This window comes from Drosophila navojoa, chromosome X (assembly GCF_054131105.1).
Source record: "Drosophila navojoa isolate 15081-1374.11 chromosome X, UAZ_NAV_1.0, whole genome shotgun sequence".
NCBI classification, from domain to species: Eukaryota; Metazoa; Arthropoda; class Insecta; order Diptera; family Drosophilidae; genus Drosophila; species Drosophila navojoa.
In genome coordinates, this window is record NC_142895.1 from 32,916,959 (window position 1) to 32,934,228 (window position 17,270).

Genomic DNA, 17,270 nt, shown 5'->3' on the forward strand with positions numbered 1-17,270 from the left:
CGCAACATTGGCGAAGTAGGTGAAAAGGGCGAGAATAAAATTTGTTCGTCGCGTCCAACAAACGGTAAAAGAAACAAGACAAAGAAAGACCCGAAAGACATGGTGCGGGCAAAACGGGCATTTCGCGGCGAAGTGCAGATTAAGAGAGAGAAAGGTTGATAAACACAACGAAAGCGAAAAAACGACCGAATAGAACAGTAAAACGGTTTTTTCGATGTTCTCTTTTCTTGGAAAAATCCAATAGACAAAAATTGTCTGGTGTGTGGACAGTGGTGCTACAGCTCATTTGTGTGCGGTCAAATCAATGTTTATTAATATGCGTGAGCACAAAGAGAAAATAAAACTAGCAGGCGAAAATTACATAGAAACTGAAGGTTGCGGGAATGTGTTGGTTAAGTGGAAAAATAAAATGATCGAAAAGCAACTGAAAAAGGGTTGAAAGTAATTTTTGAGAAAAACAAAGTGTTTGTTAATGACGGTAACAATGACAATTGGCTAGTTGCAGAAAAACATAACGATTTGTTTTTATTTGAAAGTAGTATGAAAAATGTAGTTTCAGCTAATGTGAATGCAAATATGAATCAATTGGTGAAATGGCATGATCGGTTCGGTCATTTAAATTTTGATAGCCAAAACATAGTTAATGGACTTCCAGCTAGTGTGTGTAATACAAATAACTTTGTGTGCGAATCGTGTGCAAAAAGCAAAATTAGCGTGAAGAAGCTTTAGCTTTAGTTCATACAGACATTTGTGGTCCTATGCGTACGACATCACAAGGTGGAGCGCGTTATTTTGCAACATTTATTGGCGATAAATCGCGTTATATGTCGGTGTACATGCTAAAAAATAAAAGTGATGTGTTGAAGAAATTCAAGGACTTTAAAAGATTAGCTGAAAATCAAACTGGAAAACGCATAAAAGCTATAAGAAGCGACAACGGGCGTGTGTACCTGAGCGGTACATTTGAAAAATTCTTATCGAGCCATGGTATAAAAAGACAGTTAACTGTTCCCTACACTCCACAATAAAATGGTGTGGCGGAACGCGCCAACAGAACACTGGTGGAGATGGCGCGAAGTATGATGGTGCATGCTGGAGTTGGTGAATGTTTATGGGGCGAGGCGATAATGACGGCTGCGTATCTACGCAATAGGGCAGCTTTGATTGGCAAAACTCCATATGAGGATTGGTATGGGAAAAAACCGAGCGTTTCTCATCTAAGAGTATTTGGTATGGAAGTCATTGTATTAAATAAAAAACATAAAAACAAGTTTTCAGCAAAAGGCGAGCAGCATATACTGGTAGGTTACTCTGAAACCGCCAAAGCTTATCGTCTGTACAACCCTGTCAAAAGAAGCGTTGTGTTATCCCGAGATGTTGTGTTTTTAGAGCACAAATTCAGGAAAGGATTGGAGCACGACCAAGGATCATCACGTGAGTCAGATGTGCTAATCCTTGAGCCAGGGGAAAAACTTGATTGCGAGCAAAATGATGAAAGTCACGACCCTGATGAGCAGCAGCAAAGTCCAGCTTTTGATAGACAGTGGCAAAGTGATAGCGAAGAAGATGCTGAGGAAGAGCAGGTGACAGGAAGAAGAGGTCCAGGGAGACCACGAATTGTTCGCACTGGGCGTTCAGGACGTCCACGAAAAGAGTACAATGTTCTGAATGTACTAGACGCTCGAAATGTTGTTGTCCCCACATGTGTTAGTGAGGCACTTCGATCAGAACATTGTGAAGACTGGAAATCGGCGATGCAGGAGGAGTCTGGTCGATCTTCCCGCAGGCGAAAAGGTTATTGGTTGTAAATGGGTTTTTACCACCTAGCGTGATGAGCATGGCAACGTTCAGCGTTTTAAAGCTAGATTAGTCGCGAAAGGATGCGGACAGCAATACGGAGTTAACTACACGGAAACGTTCTCTCCAGTTGCACGTTACTTCTCAATCAGATTGGTGATTGCGTTAGCTGTCGAGCACGGGATGCACTTGCATCAGATGGATGTTTCTGCAGCATACCTGAACAGCGAGCTACACGATGACGAGTATATGCGACAACCAGAGGGTTTTATCGACGCTGATTATCCCAAGCGCGTACTGAAGCTGAAGAAATCGTTGTACGGCTTGAAACAGAGCGGTCGGGAGTGGAACCAAAAGCTGGAGAGCACTCTTTTGGAGATTGGTTTCGTTCCATGTGCAAGTGAACCATGCATTTATACAAACAAAAACAAAGGGTATTTGAATATTATTGTTGTATATGTTGACGATCTTTTACTTGCATGTACCAGAGAAGAAGATGTGGCCCACATTAAGCAGCTCATATCAAACAAATTCGATGTGGTCGATGGTGGTGAGCTGCACTACTTTTTGGGAATGGAGATTGAGCGAAATGGAAAGACTGGTAGTCTCTCCATAGGCCATAAGCAGTACATTGATGACCTGCTGAAGGATTACGGCATGCAAGAGTGCAAGCCAAGCGCGACCCCGTTGGAAATTGGCTTCCAGACGAGGTGCGATGATGTTGACTGCGGCCAGGTGGATAAAACACGCTATCAATCGCTCATTGGTTCGTTATTGTATTTGGCGTTGACTACACGGCCAGATATAATACACTCTGTGGCTAAGCTGGCGCAGAGAAATGCAGATCCGCACAAAGAGCATGAGGTTGCAGCCAAGCGGGTATTGAGATATCTAAAAGGTACCTCACATTTGAGACTACACTATAACAAAACGGGTGTGCCTATCCACTGTTTTGTTGACGCAGACTGGGCTGGCGACAGTGACGACCGGAAGTCATTTACGGGTTGGTCATTCTACCTTGCTGGAGCAGCAGTCTCTTGGGAGTCAAAGAAGCAGAATTTAGTCGCTCTCAGTAGCACAGAAGCCGAGTACGTGGCACTTTCTACGGCAGCCAAGGAGGCGGTATATCTTAGAAAATTGATCAACGAAATGGAGCTCGGGCCAATCGCAAAGGTGCTGATTTATAGCGATAATCAGAGCGCACAGTGCCTTGCTAAAGATGCAAAGTTTCATTCGCGTAGCAAGCATATTGAAATAAAGTACCATTTTGTAAGGGAAATGTACAAAAATAATGTAATATATATAAGGTACATTCCCACAGATGAAATGATATCAGATGTATTAACGAAGAATTTATGTAAAGTTAAACATGAAAAATTTACAGGAATGTTAGGGCTTAAATGATACTATTTTGTAAAGTAGACATCGCGGAGGAGGAGTGTTAAAATTATGTATGTAAACAACGCTGAATGTCTATCTCTTTTGCTAACATTATTTTCATGTTAGGTTCTGTTAACGGACATTCTTTCGTTTATGCTTTAAGTCTATATTCGGCTACCTGCGCTGCAGCGTATATGCTTATGTATTTTTTAGTCTCTAATAAACCTCTGAATCGAATAATTATTATATATATGTATCTTCAGGTCGGGGCGTAGACATATGATGTTTTCATTAAACTTTATAGCATTAGCTTACATGCAAAATTTCGGTGCTTTAGCTGTAAGACTCTTGGAGATATAGTTTTATCTGATTTTCCACGCCCCCAATGGGCATAGATATATCCACTATAGATCAAGATCTTGGGTGGTCGACGTGGATCTACATTCCGATGAAGGAAGAGGGTACAGAGGGGAAGCTGCAATTCCTAGCGCTGCTTAATCTATATTTATTAAATGAAATCGGCTGTCATCGGCCGATTCGATAGAAAAGAAAGAGAGAGAGGGAAGCTGGGTCTCGCTGCGCAGGCAAATATAAAACTGCGCAACGAAAGTCGGCCTCAGATATTAAGGCGACCGATCATGCCTACCCTACCATGATCGCTGGCTACCTGCTGTTATTCCTCGCGATCCCATTTCCATCTTGGGGAGTTAACTAAAGCCTAGAAACATGCGCCGCATGGTCCCAAAATGACTAATCGGTTTTCATTGCTTTAAAGTTGAATGATAAAATTATATATGTATAACATATGATCTGTCTTTTAAATATATGAGAATTTATTTATTGAATAATTTTATTTTTAGACGTACAATCTTAATCAAACTTTCAGAACGTCATCATAATGTTTAAATGTATGTGTATACCGAAGCACAAGTCTATAGTATTTGATATACGACTTTTACAAAGATGAGAGTGTGGAGGTGGATATAGGGGTGGAGGGTGAATTTTATGAAAAATCAAAACTGTATAAAATGCATCTTAATATATATTTAAAGTTTTGAGACTCTAGCTATAAAGATGTGGAGATATAATTTTTTAACTGATTTTCGATAAGGTATTTTATCGATAACAAAATAACGGGAGGAGCTAACGATTTTTAGTGATAAACTCGATATGCGCGCGTTATGTAGGGGCATTTTAAAAAGAATTTGAAATATATAGCTCTTATATCTTCTAAAATCGACGCTATCAAACATACGGACAGACGGAAGGACAGACAGACGGATAGGGCCAAATCGACTCAGCTCGTCGCCCTGATCAAGAATATATATATTTTGTGGGGTCTGCCACGCCTCCTTCTGCCTGTTACATACATTTTAACAAAACCATTATACCCTGATTTCCCATTTTCAATGGGTTCAGGGTAAAAAAAATCTTTATGAAGAACCCTGTCTAAATTTAAATCACAATAAAGTGAAAAAGATAAAATTTTCAAGCCATTATACCAAAATCTCAATATTCAAAAGTTTCCTACATTCCTTCAACCTCATCATTCCTATGTCCCATATCGATCATATTTTCAACAATCACATCTTCCCCCAAACCTAATTATACTAGCAATAACAATTTTCAATCTAAACATTATTCACCGCAACCAATGTAACCAATACCAAATCAAGTTAGACCCTTTAATTCTACACCCAGAACAAATTTTAGACAAAACCAATTTGACAATCGTTTCAGACAAGAGATACAAGTAACTCCACAACAAACCCCTTTCAATAGTTCTAGCCAACCAACCAACAATGCGTTTTAGACCTGCAGAAAGTGGACAAAGTAAAATGAGCATAGATGAAGAAACTAGAAATCAAGGAGAAATAAATTATCACGATTATATGCAGAAAGTATATTATAATCGATTAGCTTCTTGCTACGAATACTATCTGTTGGGCCAAATTCACTTATCTTATTGTTAACTTGAATTTTATACCTATATTTTTACATTTGGGTTCACCCTAATTACTCTATCTCTCTTGCGTGGTGAACTCTTATTACTTGCATTAATTCGCCTAGCTCTAAGCAAGCTGCGCTTTCTCATACGTTTGTACTTTTAGTGTATATCAAGAACTCTACGAATAAACGTTGCACCTACGATGCGCTGAATTTCATATACGGCTCATTAGTTTAGTTAGAACAGCATCCCCATACTCTGAACTCTGAACAATTTTGGCGCCCAACGTGGGGCATTGCTGTTCAAGTTCCGTGGAACGCATTTAGAGTTATAATTTGGCTTATGTACAGACATATTCTGCATACATACTTCTGTGTATAAGTGGGATATATCAGCATACAAGCTATTAGTTGTGCATGCACTCGCTTGCCTTGCTGTTCGCACCGGTCATTCGCTTTGGTTGACTTCGCTGTCGCTCTGTGACCCCCGCCGTCGCATCACCGAGTCATCTTCTTCGTTTCGTCAATCTCTCGCAGCAAAGCAGCTTCTGCTTTGCAATCTTCGTCACTTCGCTACCCCTACGATCCCCTCGCGATCGCAGCAGCAAGTTATTGGCAGTGCGCTTACTATCATATTCGTCAAACGTTTGGATAAATCATATTCGTCGAATTCGAAATACATAAGTGCGGTTAATCACAAACGCACTTACATACACATATACATATACAATTCACCGCTGGAATTACTCTTTTCACTTGATATTATATGATATTATTGAGTGAAACTCATCGCCGAATTTCTGCAAGCTCAGTTGAGTGGAATTTGTCTCTTGCATTATTCGTCGCTCTTATATTCATCACGCAACATTAGCTCAGTTGAGTGAAATTTGTCACTTGCATTTTTCTTCGCGCTAATAAATATTTTGTGCAATTTGGGTTTAACTCTGGTAGTGAATTTGATCATCGTTATTTAAATAAACCCATAAAGTTGTTGTTGATCGAATAATGTCTCTGGAGAGCCTTAAAACACAGCGCGCGAATACTCGCCGCAATATTAGCCGCATCCGCAATGTTGTCGATCCCAAATTAAGAGAAGGGAAATCTGCACCAGTTCAAGCTGAATTAAAGTGTCGCTTGGAAATTTTGGAAGCTTACTTTAAGCAAGCAATGGTATTGCAGACTCAAATTGAAAAGGAATGTTCGACCGATACAGGACGCACCGCATTGGAGGAACTGTATGTAGAAATAAAGGTTTGCATTACAGAGCAACTCACGGAGGATATACACGAATCAACATTCGCTGCGGTATCTGGGCCCACATTCTTATCGTCGGCCAAGCTGCCCAGACTTGCGTTACCTACATTTGATGGAAATTATGCGGACTATAAGAATTTTAGTGCGCTATTCAACCAAATGGTGGATCAACAGAACAGCTTATCAAACATCGAGAAGTTTAATCAACTAATCAGCTGCTTAAAGGGATCAGCATTAGAAACGGTAAAGGCATTTCAGATCACACCTGAAAACTACCGAAAGGCACTTGATCGCTTGAATCAACGCTACGACAATCCAAAATTAGTGTTCTTGGACAATATCTCGTCGTTATTTATGCTCAAGAGTGTATCAAAGTCAAACAGCCTCGAAATTCGAAGTTTGATTGACAACTCTACAGCATTGTACAACTCGCTAAAATCATTAGGCAACGAGGCACAAATCGCACAGGCAATGTTAATAGCCATTGTTATGGATAAGATGGACATGGAAACTAAGCGCAAATGGAACGAATCATTGGATTATTCCAAGTTGCCTACGTGGGACTTATGTGTACAGGTAGTTTAGAGGCATTGCCAATATTTGGAATCATGCGGTAAGTCCGAATCGAGCCAGGCCCGTACAGCAACTGCTAGCAAACCACGAAGCCAGACAACCACGCGACATGGTTTGTCTTTTAATTGTTCAACTCACTCATGTCCTCTTTGTCTTAGCTCAGAGCATCGAGTCTCACGTTGCAGTCGACTTAAAGAGATGTCGGTTGCAGAGCGCTATGAAGCAGCGAAACGACATGGTCTGTGTCTAAACTGTCTTGGCAAGGGCCACCAGGCAACCAAGTGTCCTTCTACTCAACGATGTCGATGTTGCTCGAGACTTCATCACAGCTTACTACATCGAGAGGCAGCTGTGAGTAGATCGACAACTATGTTGCCCAGCGGCTCGAATTCAAATGATGTGGTGACACATACACACACCAATCGAACAGACCAAGTCATTCTAGCAATGGCCATCGTTGAGGTCATGGATGCATCTGGAAACTACAGGATCGGTCGTGCTCTATTGGATTCTTGCTCACAGGTGAACTTCATCTCAGAACAGTTCGCACAACCACTACGCTTGCCAAAGGTCAAACGGCACATGCGAATCTGTAGCGTCGGTGAGTCACACACATACATCAAGTTTGGCACTTCGGCCACAATCAAATCACCCTTGGAGGATTTCAAGATGCCCATTGATTTCTGCGTAACGTCACACATTGCCTATCAGCCAGAATCGGACATCGACACTTCATCATGGAACATACCGAAGAACACACCTTTAGCTGATGAGAAGTTTCACAAAACTCGTCATATCGATTTACTTATTGGCACCGAAACATTTTTTGAAATTCTTGCAGTGGGACAAATCAAATTGGGTCCCAACCTTCCTATGCTTCAGAAAACGTTACTTGGATGGATTGTGTCTGGACGCTATAAGGGGGGACAGCAAAAGACGCACTGCTACTCGCTCTCACAGGAGGAGTCAATAAACAACAATTTGGAATGACTCTGGCGTATCGAAGATTTGAGTAAACCAATCGACAAGTTCATACCTGAGCAACTGCAGTGCGAACAAATGTTTACTCGCTCTGTACGCCAACAAGCAGATGGTAGAATTATTGTTCGGCTACCATTCAAGGATGACCCACGACATCTAGGATCTTCATACGAGTCTGCTAAGCTGAGATTCGAGTCACTGGAACGGCGCTTAAATCGCAATCCCGAGCTAAAGGCAGCATACATAGCATTTCTGCGCGAATATGAAGATTTAAATCATATGAGTTTGGTACACTCACCAAGGGTTGACGAGCCACATAATTACATACCACATCACTGCGTCTTCAAGCCAAATAGCACTTCAACGAAGCTCAGAGTTGTCTTCGATGCCTCAAATCGATCTTCATCGCAACAATCACTCAATGATTTGCTAATGGTTGGACCGACTATTCAGACTGATCTATATACGCTTCTGCTACGCTTTCGAACGTACAAATATGCACTGACTGCAGATGTTGTGAAAATGTTCAGGCAAGTATTGGTGGACTATCGTGACCGCAAGTTCCAATACATTCTTTGGATTCAACAGACAAGCCACTACGGACATATTCACTAAACACATATGGTACGGCCTCAGCACCATATCTCGCCATACGCAGTATGAAATATTTGGCTGATCTACATATGCAAACTCACAAATTGGGATCACAAGCTGTTCAAACATGAACATACATAATAATAAAAATAGAGACAGTACTCGAATAACCTGCGCGTTATCCGACACAAAGTAATAAATATGTCATCCCTTAGTTGCAGCGACCAATGCAGCGTCTAATATATGTAAATGTAACGTGAGCCTGGGCCCAAAGATTCAAAAAAAGGGACACTTAAGTAAACATCTGGGCACTTGTTTGTGTGAGAAAATGCACCCTTCCAGTGACTGGAAGTAGTTTTAAGTCTCTGTTAGGTATATAAGAACTAGGATTTTAAGCAATAAACAGTGCAGTTAAGATCTTGAATTCGGCAAATGTGGAGTGTTTTTCATTTTAACGCTCTAACATTTTGGTCCTTCGGCGTTCTCTGTGTTTTCCCCCACCCGTGGTAAGAGACACAGAGAAAGGAACCAGCGTCTTAATGCTGATAGTTTTAAAACTCAGCTTAAGACAAAATATAGTATATTACTCTGTTTTCCCCCGCCAGTGGTAAGAGACAGAGTATATACATATATAAACTAAAAGTGGTGCTCAAATTTAAAAAAAAGAAAATTTGTAGTGCTGGTGGGTCTGCATTCCCAAAAAGGGACTAGAAAAAAAAAAAAAAAAATTTAAAAATCCGAAAAGTTCGGTTCTCTCGTGAAGTGCGGAGAGAGAAAAACAAAAAACAAAAACAAAAATTGAAGTGATTCTGTTCTCTCGCGTGAAGTGCGGAGACAAAAAAAAAAAAAAAATAATAATAATAAATAAAAATCCGAAAAATTCGGTTCAAAAAAATAAAAAATCGAAGTAATTCTGTTCTCTCGCGCAAAGTGCGAAGAGGCAGAATACTACCAAAAGGTTTCTGTTCTCCATCCAAAAAGAGAGACAGAGTAAAACTACAGCGAAATTCGACGAAAGAAAGCGACTCATCAGAACCGTCAGTGGCCAACGGGAAGAGGAATATCACCAAGATCATCAGGCGCCCCCTTCAGAGAAGACTGGATCAACAGGAGGACAGCGCGGATAACATAAAGATAAGTCGTAGTTTAATTTTTTTAATAAATATAAATAAAAATAAAAAGAATGCTGTCAGAAAAAGTGATAAAGCTCTTGAAAATGCAATCGGACTTAGTGTCCAGATTGAAAAAACTAGACTCATCTGAGGAAATTAGGCCACCGAGCGAAATTTTAGGAGAGTTAGAAAAAATAAAAGAAGAATTAGAAAATAATCATACCTTATTGTTAAAAGTAGGGGTAATAGACCATGCATACTTTAACAATAAGGAATTTGATAAAGCGATGAAAAGCATACAAGATTTGAAATTAGAAATTATGAGAAAGAAGAAGATAAAGATGTGAAGCATGTTAGAGCAGTCACAGTTCACAAAAGCTCTGAAGAAGAAGTAGAGTTTGAAAGCAAAGTCGAACAGTTAAAACTATATTTAGTAGAAGTATATGAGGACATTGCAAAAGGAAACGTAGGAATCTTCGAGATTCGAAAGAATAAAATTAAATATTTATGGAATAAAGTTTCAAAGCTAGTTCACGAGCTAAGAAATAAATATGTGTCAAACAAAATGTTTGACGAAGAGGTTAATGAATTAGATTTTGATGTGCAAAATGCAATCAGTGCGTTAGAAGCCAAAAAAGGCACCCCAATTCAACCCATAATCCACGAAAAAATGGATAACCTTCCGGGTCTACCAAAAATTCAAGTCCCAATATTTTTTGGAGATGTCAAAGATTGGGATTTATTCGCTGAATTATTTTGCGACCTTATTGATAGAAGAGAAGATTTAACTCCTTCTATCAAATTCAGTTACTTAAAATCCTCATTACGAGGAGAAGCAAAGAGCATAGTTGCTCATTTATTAACGGGGTCCGCAGATAATTATTCTACCGCTTGGGAATTACTTACCAAGCGATATGAAAATAAAAGGAAAATTTTTTCGGAACAATTGAACCGAATAATGGACCTTCCAAATTTAAATATTGACTCATCCAAAAGTATCAATTATTTTATTGATACAATTAATGAGTCAATACATATAATTAAAAGTAAGGCTCAACTTTCAGAAGAAGTTGATAAAATCTTTGCACACATAATACTAAGAAAATTTAGTAAAGAGGCACTTCAATTATACGAAAGCCAAATAAAAAAGACAAAAGAAATACAATTACTGACTGACGTAATAGACTACTTAGATCAGCGACATTGTTCATTATCCACTTCAAATAAGGAGGAAAAGAAAATTCACTCTGGTTACAATTGTCCTATATGCAAAGTAGTAGGTCATAGTACCACGCAATGCACGAAATTTAAGGCAATGGTCCCAAGAGAAAGATTGGATGCTGCAAGAAAGATACAGTTATGTTTGAGGTGTTTAAGACACACGAATACTAATAGGTGTACAAGTAGCATGAATTGTTACTTTTGTAAGAAGCCTCATCATACAATGTTACATATAAATACAGAAAAAGTTAATACAGTAGTAACAAATGAAGAGGCCTTATTAGCCACAGCGATAATTAAAGTTAAAGCAATAAAGGGGAATTATATTAACTTAAGAGCCTTAATAGATAGTGGATCTCAAAAAACAATTATATCTGAGGAGGCCGCACAGTTGCTAAATTTACCCAGAATCAGAAATGAGACAGAAATAAGTGGTGTCTCATCAGAAAATACTTGTAGGTCGAAACACAAAGTTAAGCTAATAATAAAACCTAGAGAACCAAATAAAGAACAGTTTAGGGTTGAGGCCATCATATTATCAAAGTTAATGAAAGCTCTCCCAGTTAGTAAAGCAAATATAGACATGGCTCAATGGCACAATTTCACTTTAGCTGATCCACAATTTTATAAACCAGGTCGTGTAGACATAATAATAGGTGCAGACTTATATCCACACGTACTAAAAGATGGGATAGTAAAGATAGATGGATTACTTGGGCAAAAGACTGAATTTGGTTGGATTGTATCAGGTTGTACAAAATCAAAAGGTAAAACAACGATAGTAGCGACAAGTATTGCAATAGAAGACCTAGATCGGTTCTGGGAATTAGAAAACGAAGAAGAAGAAGATGTCAAAGAGATAGAATTTTGTGAGAAAAATTTTCAGAATACAACAAAAATTGATTCAAGGGGTAGATATGTTGTAACAATTCCGTTCAAAGAAGAAAATGAATTAGGAGAATCAAAGCCACAAGCTATAGCTCGATTTCTTAGCTTAGAGAAAAAGCTGCAAAAAAATGAAAAATTAAGAACAGACTACACAAATTTCATGAACGACTACTTGCAGTTAGGACATATGATATCTACAAATAAAGAAGGAAAATATTATTTACCACATCAGGCAGTGTTAAGAGATAGTACTCTGACAACGAAGCTAAGGGTAGTTTTTGACGCATCTGCAAAAACAACAAATAAGAAAAGTCTAAATGACATTATGTGGACGGGACCAAGAGTTCAAAAAGATATATTTGACATTATATTAAAATGGCGACGCTGGGAATATGTAGTATCAGCAGATATAGAAAAAATGTATAGGCAAATAAAAATAGCAAAACATGACCAAGAATTTCAATATATTGTCTGGAGAGATTCTCCAAGTAAAAAACTAAAGAACTTTAAGCTTACCACAGTCACTTATGGTACTGCATCAGCTCCTTACTTAGCCACTAGAGTTCTTTTAGACATAATAAATAATTAAAACAGATTTTTATATGGACGATCTTATGACAGGCGCTGAGTCCATACAAAACTGTAAAGAAATTGTTGAATGTGTTTCCAGTGAACTAGCAAAAGTAGGATTTAATCTGAGAAAGTGGATTTCAAATAAATCAGAAATAATTGAAGAAATAGACAGAAATGAAGAAAATAAGGTGTTAAGCATTGAAGAGAATGAGTCAATAAAAACATTAGGTCTACAGTGGGAACCCCTCAAAGATGAATTCAAATTTAGTTTCACTGACAACAATATTAAAACAATAAATAAAAGAACAGTCTTATCAACACTTGCTAAAATATATGATCCCTTAGGGTGGTTAGCTCCAGTGACCATAATAGGGAAACTGTTTATGCAAAAGCTATGGCTAACTGATAAAAAATGGGATGAAGAACTATCCAAAGAAGAAATCAAAGATGGAAAGAGTATCAAGATAATTTGAAACATCTACAAAACCTAAGAATACCTAGGTGGGTCAAAATACAAAAAGATATTGAAGTACAGTTTCATGGGTTTGCTGATGCTTCTGAAAAAGCCTATGCAGCAGTAGTATATGCCAAAGTAGGTAATTCGGTAATGATATTAGCTAGTAAATGTAAAGTTAATCCCAAGAAAAATCGTAAAACTATTCCCAAATTGGAACTATGCGCTGCCCATCTTTTGACAAAACTCATTTCTAAAATAACAGAATCGATTAAAATTAATGTTGAAATCTTTGCGTGGAGTGATTCCACTATCACATTAGCTTGGATCCAAAACGGATTGAATAAAAATAAATTCATTAGAAAAAGAACGGATGAGATTAGGAAAATGTCAGAAATTAAATGGAATCATGTAAAATCAGAAGACAATCCAGCAGATATAGCATCCAGAGGAATCAATACTTATAAATTAGTAGAATGCGAAATTTGGTGGAATGGGCCAAAGTGGTTAGCCAAATCAAAGAACCATTGGCCAAAAGAAGAAGAAAATGTAGATGAAGAAAAAATAAGTGTGAACTCAGAAAAGAATATAATAGGTGAATTAATCAAACGATATTCTTGTATGCAAAAATTACAAAAAGTAGTAGCATTTATTATTAGATTTATTAAAATCATAACCAAAAAAACGATACAAAAGCCGCAAAAATATATAACAGTAGAAGAATTAAATAACGCTAGAATATTAATTATTAAACAACAACAAGCATGTCAGTTTAGAACAGAAATAGGAAAGCTGTTGGGGAAAAAATATTTACAAAATAAGAGTAAAATAATTAGTTTGAATCCATTTTTAGATGAAAAGGGAATACTTCGAGTAGGAGGAAGATTAGAGAAAGCTAGTATTGGATTTGACGTAAAGCATCCAATTATTCTTGACAAATGCCATTTAGTTAACTTAATAATTAAAGATGCGCACACTATCACTCTGCACGGAGGTATTAATGTAATGAGAAACTATATTCAAAGAAAATATTGGATAATTGGACTCAGAAACTGTCTAAAGAAATACTTACGTAATTGTATTACATGCACTAGATATAATCATACACCCACACAACAAATAATGGCAAATCTCCCTATGAATAGAATTACAATGTCATACCCATTCTTGAATACGGGAATAGACTATGCAGGGCCTTATTATATGAAATGTTCTAAGTATCGTGGGCAAAAAATGTATAAAGGGTACATAGCATTATTTGTGTGCATGGCAACAAAAGCTATACACTTAGAAGCAGTTAGTGACTTAACGTCAGATGCATTTTTAGCTGCAATGAGAAGATTTATTGCAAGGAGAGGAAAATGCTTAAACATATATTCTGATAACGGTACAAATTTTGTAGGAGCAGCTAAAAAACTAGAAAAAGAATTTAAGAAAACAATTCAAGAAAATACAAAAATTTCTTCAACGTTAGAAAAAGAACAAATAAAGTGGCATTTTATCCCGGCGGCAAGCCCTCACTTTGGAGGAATCTGGGAAGCGGGAGTAAAATCAGTAAAATATCATTTAAAAAGAGTAATAGGAGATAGCAATTTAACCTTGAAGAAATGACGACACTATTATGTCAAATTGAAGCAGTCTTAAACTCCAGACCTCTATACACTACAGGGGATGATATCGATAATATCGAAGTACTAACTCCAGGACATTTTTTAATAGGTAGACCCACAGTAAGTGAAGTGGAGTCAACAGGAGAAGAAAAAATAGGAAACCTAGATAGATGGAAACTGATCCAAAAAATGAGGAGAGATTTTTGGAATAAGTGGAAAAATGACTATTTATATACCCTTCAGCAAAGAAATAAATGGAAAAAAGAGATGCCAAATTTAGAAGAAGGGCAAATAGTATTAAGAAAGGATGAAAATTGTCACCCTGCTAGATGGCCACTAGGGATAATAAAAGAAGTTCACAAAGGCCAAGACAATAAAGTTAGAGTCGTAAAAGTTAAATCTCAAGAAGGGTTAGTTACACGACCAATCAATAAAGTATGTCAGCTAGGTGAATTAAAAAATGAAGACTCAGACCTAAGAAGCACAAGACAATCTAGCAGAGGGAAAGGAGGATCAAGACTAAAAGTACTAATGGCAATGCTAGTCTTAGCTCTCTTCTGTCAGGTATCAAGTGCAGAAGTAACGAAAAGCGATAAGATAACAATTTCAAAATTAGGTAACAACTCAGCAATCTATTTAGATCCAATGGGTGAAGTAGAAATAGTAACCTCATCATGGGATCTAATTATTTACTATAACCTAGATTCATATTTTGACATGTTAAAGAAAGGGAGTGAATTAGAAGGGAAAATGAGAGCAGTGTGTACGAAACTACAGAGTTTCGAGGACCAATGTAATATAATACTAAATAATACAAAAAGACGAATAGCAGAATTAGAAGATAATAACAAACTATTTATACTACAAAATAAACCAAGAACCAAACGTGCACCTTTCGAATTCATGGGCTCATTATATCACTTGCTATTTGGGATAATGGATGCAGACGATCGAGAACAAATGGAAGAAAACATGGTCAGTTTATTAGACAACCAACATAACATAAAAAAAATTGAGTGAGAAACAGACATCAATAATAGATTCCACAGCAAATATACTCAAAAGAACCACTGAGGAAATCAATATTCATTTCAATGACATGAATATACGTATAGACAATATGACAGAATTGCTAAAAGAATCGTATTATGTGTATAAGGAAGCAATTAATTTCTTTATGATAACAAATCAATTAAATGCCTTAATTGAAGAATGTGACAAGATTCAAACAGGGGTAATAAATATGCTAATTGATATAAATCATAGCAGATTAAGCCCGGTTATATTGAAGCCTTACCAATTTGGGGAAGAAATAGCCAAGATAAAAGAAAGTTTGTCCGAGAATTTAGTCTTACCAGGGAAAAGGACAGGTACAGAACTAAAAGAAATATATCAATTACTTACAACGAAAGGAACCCATTAGCACTGTCAAGAATAAATCATACGAAAGAAATTGAGCATTTACAAATAGCAATACAGCAAATGAAGGAGAGCCATATAGAATTAAAAGGGCTCCATTTTCATCACATATCAGGTCATGCTTCTATGTTAATAAGTATTTTGATTGCATTAATATTAATCATATATACAATAAGAAAATGTAATGTAAAGAGGCGATTAAAAGCTATAACATTTCCTGGTCCCATATAATTTGAAATATAAAAAATATACAGAAAAATACTCGATAACCTGCGCGTTATCCGACAAAAAAATTTATTCGATAACCTGCGCGTTATCAAACTAATATTAAAATGAAAACAAAAAAGCAAATATATTTTTGGCCCCTCTGGCAGAATGTTTGAAAACATGCGAATACTGGATGACCTGCGAGTCATCGAACAAAAAATAAAAATTTTTACAACCACAACATTTTTGGGGCCCTGGCAGAATGTTCAAACATGAACATACATAATAATAAAAATAGAGACAGTACTCGAATAACCTGCGCGTTATCCGACACAAAGTAATAAATATGTCATCCCTTAGTTGCAGCGACCAATGCAGCGTCTAATATATGTAAATGTAACGTGAGCCTGGGCCCAAAGATTCAAAAAAAGGGACACTTAAGTAAACATCTGGGCACTTGTTTGTGTGAGAAAATGCACCCTTCCAGTGACTGGAAGTAGTTTTAAGAGTCTCTGTTAGGTATATAAGAACTAGGATTTTAAGCAATAAACAGTTCAGTTAAGATCTTGAATTCGGCAAATGTGGAGTGTTTTTCATTTTAACGCTCTAACACAAGCTATAAATTCATCATTCTACGTGGATGACTTTATTTGTGGGCATGACACAGCAGAAGGCCTGCAACAACTCAAGGCAAAGGTCATCGAAGTACTTGGCAAGGGCAAATTTGAATTAGCAAAATGGCATTCGAATCATCCGGACTTTGTCGACGACAGCACGATCAAAGATTTGAATCTAGAAGATGGCTCAGTTACTAGCACATTGGGCTTAGCATGGAACCAAGGTCTGGATGTGTTGCTATTTGCCTATCGACCCAAATGCTCCGTTGATGCAATCACCAAGAGGACAATTTTATCTGTGGCATCTTCACTTTTTGATCCATTGGGATTGGTAGCGCCAATTATTGTGACAGCAAAGATCATTCTATAGGAACTGTGGATAGTCAAATTACAATGGGATGAGTCTGTGCCGCAAAACCTAAAAGCTAAATGCTTGGAAATCGTTTGCTGCATCACTTACTTCACTAGAGTCGCTGAAAATACCTCGATTCTGTATGCAGCCGAACAACAAGGAGTTGCATTTGCATGGATTCTGTGACGCTTCCATACGTGCATATGGATGCTGCATTTACGCACGCACAGTTGCAGCGGACGGCGAGGTTCAATCTGCAGCAGCAACACTTCGCAGATGAAATTCACGCTT

The 17,270-nt window shown here is 37.6% G+C and overlaps 1 protein-coding gene and 1 long non-coding RNA gene across 2 annotated transcripts in view; both read right to left on the bottom strand.

The window, feature by feature from the left end:
- The window catches only part of LOC149090880 (uncharacterized), a 112,841-nt gene that overhangs the window by 78,950 nt on the left and 16,621 nt on the right, over nucleotides 1-17,270 (bottom strand). The gene's annotated exons all lie outside the window — the stretch shown is intronic.
- On the bottom strand, nucleotides 7,889-8,506 carry LOC149090881 (uncharacterized). Its single transcript, XR_016197486.1, has 2 exons — nucleotides 8,261-8,506; nucleotides 7,889-8,184 (listed from the first exon to the last, which is right to left on the bottom strand). It is a non-coding gene; the product is annotated as an uncharacterized LOC149090881 (long non-coding RNA).